Source organism: Eurytemora carolleeae, unplaced genomic scaffold (assembly GCF_000591075.1).
Source record: "Eurytemora carolleeae unplaced genomic scaffold, Eaff_2.0 scaffold439, whole genome shotgun sequence".
Lineage (NCBI taxonomy): Eukaryota > Metazoa > Arthropoda > Copepoda > Calanoida > Temoridae > Eurytemora > Eurytemora carolleeae.
Genome location: NW_019396473.1, coordinates 3039 through 7270, shown reverse-complemented (window position 1 = coordinate 7270; position 4232 = coordinate 3039). Strand labels below are relative to the sequence as shown.

The following is a 4232-nucleotide window of genomic DNA, read 5'->3' as shown; positions in this document are numbered from 1 at the left end:
GGTATTTTTCTTTTTTATTAACCTCAAGTTAATATTTTGCTCAATTTAACCAAATATCCGCCTAGACAAGTGTGAATAACATGTTTAAACATTTATGTAAACGTCTGAAAACTTAAACTTTTATTATTCTCCTTTTTATACCCTCCTCTTCTCCCCATAACTCCACCCTTACATATGCCATCCTTAACCCTCACACCTCGGCCCCAAAATTAGTTCTCCATAACCCTCCTATCTCGCCTCCTAAATCAGCCCCCTGAACCCTCCCACCTTGCCCCCTAAATCAGCCCTCCTGAACCCTCCCACCTTGCCCCCTAAATCAGCACTCATGAATCATCCCATCTTGGCCCTAAATCAGCCATAATGAAACCTCCCACCTTTCCCCCAAATCAGTCTCTTGAATTCTCCCACCTTTCCCACTAAATCAAATAAGCCCTCATGAATCATCCCACCTTTCCCCCAAATCAGCCCTCTTGAATTCTCCAACCTTTCTCCCCTAAATCAAATCAGNCCACCTTGCACCTAAATCAGCCCTCTCGAACCCTGCCAGTTTGCCTCCTAAATCAGCCCTTCTGAGCCCTCCCATTTTGCCTCCTGAATCAGCCCTCTCTAACCCTTCCTGCCGGATGACCTCCTGGGTTGAATCGACCATGAAGAAATTACGTTTAAAGGTTTGTTTCCGTTTTTCTCCAAGGTTGCTGTGGACTAGAGAATAAAATTTAGCCAGAACAATTTTAACTTTTAATGATATAGATAAAAATTCCGATCCGTTGCTAAATACCCTTAAATATAGTTATTTTTCTAAACACAACACAGTTCTTTCTAGGGACAGTAAAACTGTTTTTTGTTCACTTGAAAAAAACACATCAAATCTGTACACTGAACAATGTAAATATACATAATTCTAAGTACAAGTCTATTTGGATCTTCTTCAAAAATGTATTTTATATCAATAAAAGTTCGGTGACAATATGTGGATTAAACAATATTTTCAATTTTAATCTTGTTTCCGAAACAGTACTTTGTACGCAATAGCATACAGAATATATTTTTAGGTTTGTTTTGGACCAAGAACAAAAAATTTAGGAATGTATATGATCAATTGAGATCTAAAAATATTTTTATATATAACAAGAAAAGTTTTGTGATTATATGTTATATGGAAATACATGTACTGAACATTATTTAAATCTATCACGTCTTCTTTTTAACCCTGAGAACTGTAGACGGAATTGTGGTAAAAAAACAGTTGGTTATTTCAGATTTATTTTCAAAGTCAATAAATGTTAAAATAGCGCTATAAACTTAATATATTTTATAGTGTTTTCAGCTGCCTGCCAACAATATAGGGTAAGAAAAGATATAAGTCAGCATTAATGTTGTGATTTAGTCCACAAATATAAAGTTAACATCATAGACTAAGCTGTTTAAAAAAAAGTCTATTCACCGAAAAATGTAAGGCAGCTTTCACAGGGCCCCGAAGCATAAATGACAAAAAATTATAATATTTTTTGTCATGTCCTAGTATTTAAGGAATTATCGGTAAAACTCAAAATAAAGTACACGTATGAATATAAATATGTTCACATTAAGTTTAAATATTTAAACAATCAAATATTTAATATAATCTGTTTAAGGGACATAAAAAGAGAGATCCTATAAGTGTATACATTGTTATTTTCCTAGGACGGATGAAGAGAGGGGAGTAAGGTATTGAACCCTGGTTTCCGGTTTATGTATTGTCTACCTTCATACTTTAAACCAATATCCTCTACATTAAATCCTTCCATCCTGACATCCTTCTCCATACTCTCCCTGCACATCTACTCATCCCTTCTCCGTACTATCCCTAGACCTCTACTCATCCCTACTCCGTACTCTCCCTAGACCTCTACTAATAACCTTATCTATACTCATCCTGGACCTCAATTCATAACTCAGAACATAAACTTAAACTATTTACAAAATCGTTACTCCACTTAAACTCTTATTTTCAAATCCATAAATTTTATTACATGATGGTGTAAACCTTTGATATTTCAAAATTTGACGGTTTGATCTATTAGAATTCATAATTTGAATTATTAACGTTTAAGAAATTTGATTGCAAAAGTATAAGGACTAGAAAATTAGTTTTTAAGTTCCTTCTTATATGCTCCAGTTTATGTAATGCCAAAGAAACTTATTTTGTTTACATTTTAACCACAGGTTGCCGTACACAAATGATTTTTAATGTAGAAAACATTTAGCAAACACTTGGTATATTTCCTCCTTTCATTCACTATTTGATCGATTTTCTAGAGTTTTAGGTCTTATTAGTTATTTTGTCCATGCTTGAATTATGAAATCTTTAAAAATGAAAACGTCTATCTATAGCCAGTGCCCCCTACAGTTCTATATCCAGTACTTTATCATCCTGACATTATGATCAATCCTTCTAATCTTGTTAATTCCATAAATATCTTTCTCATCTATTACCAGCACAGTGTGAACTCCACAATATTATGTTAATAAACGTATAAATATAAAAATTGGAAATATGAGGATCAGTATAGTTCATCATGGTAAAATATCTGCATTGAGAATAGACTAAACATATCAATATCAGATTTGATATTATGAATCACCAAAAACAGACTCAAACTTTAATCATTAAAACTGACTCACCTGTTATTTCGAATAATCACTGTGCAATCTAAATCTGATCACTCTTGAACTAGAAAAATAGAGACTCACTTAATTTCTATTTGAAAAGCTTAATTTGGTAAGGTTGTAAACAGGTAGAGGATGTATGAATATTAACTACAACCCTGAGCTAGACGCATAGACACTACGTAGTCCCGTCCTGGGTTCGGAGAACTAACGACTGAACTGAAGAGACAGAGTCGGGAGAGGAACCTAGGGATACCTGCCGGCTTTACACCGCTCTACGGAGTAAACAGATATTTGTCTATCTATCTATCTAATACTATTAACGTAGTAACTAGTTTTATGTAAGTCATGCCGAATTTCCAAGAAAAGACGAAATTCATGTTTTAAACAAATTGTCCTAAGAGAAGGAGAAAAGAGAAGGTTTAGGTTTAATGAAAACTATGATAATGGTTTCATAGTATTCTGTAGTAATACACCACCACCGGTCCTATTTGTAAGTTGTAACCCCCTTCACCTGCCCTCACCCACCCCGCCCCCTTACTTAATCTTTCACCAAATTTTTATCTCAAACTTACTCTTTCACCAAATTTTTATCTCAAACTTAATCTTTCACAAAATTTTTATCTTGAACTTAATCTTTCACCAAACTTTTAACTCAGACATAATCTTTCACAAAATTTCTATCTCAAACCTTATCTTTCACCAAATTTTTATCACAAACTTAATCTTTCACAAAATTTTTATCTCAACCTTAATCTTTCACCAAATTTTCATTTCAAATCTAATCTTTCACAAAATTTTTATCCCAAACTTAATCTTTCATCAAATTTTTCTCTCAAACTTAATCTTTCACCAAACTTTCATCTCAACTTAATCTTTCACAAAATTTTTAACTCAAAATTAATCTTTCGTCAAATTTTCATCTCAACTTAATCTTTCACAAAATTTTTAACTCAAAATTAATCTTTTGTCAAATTTTTATCTCAAACTTAATCTTTCACAAAATTTTTATGTCAAACTTAATCTTTCACCAAATTTTTATCTCAACCTAATTTCTTCAAAATTTTACCTCAACTAAATCTCTCACAAAATTTTAAACTCAAACTTAATCTTTCTCCAATTTTTACTTTTCCTTAATCTTTCACTTAATTGTAATTTCAACTTAATTTTTCACCAAATTTTTGACTCAACTCATTCTTTTACAAAAATTTTATCTGAACTTAATATATCCAAAAAATTAATCTTTTTTAAAATTTAAAAAATTTAATCTCAACTTAATCTATCATTGAATGTTTATCTTAACTTAATATTTCTCCCAATTAACTCAAATTTAATGTATCACAAATTTTTTTTCTCAAATTTCATCTTTGTCCAAATTTTTATCTCATTTAATCTTTCACCAAATTTTTAACTCAGCATAATTTTTCACAAAATTTTTATCTCAACTAATTTCTCCAAAATTTTATCTCAACTAATTTTTCCAAAATTTTATCTCAACTTAATCTTTGGCTTAATTATTATCTCAACTTAATCTTTCACCAAACTTTTATCTCAACTTAATCTTTCACCAATTTGTATCTAAA

General features: G+C 31.5%; 1 protein-coding gene across 1 annotated transcript in view; it reads right to left on the bottom strand.

The window, feature by feature from the left end:
- The window catches only part of LOC111703927 (uncharacterized), a 22079-nt gene extending 19018 nt beyond the window's left edge, over positions 1 to 3061 (bottom strand). The window contains exon 1 of the mRNA XM_023476024.1: positions 2665 to 3061. The gene's annotated coding sequence lies outside the window, so the exon portion shown is untranslated. The remainder of the gene's footprint in view (positions 1 to 2664) is intronic.
- Between the last annotated feature and the right edge of the window lie 1171 nt (positions 3062 to 4232).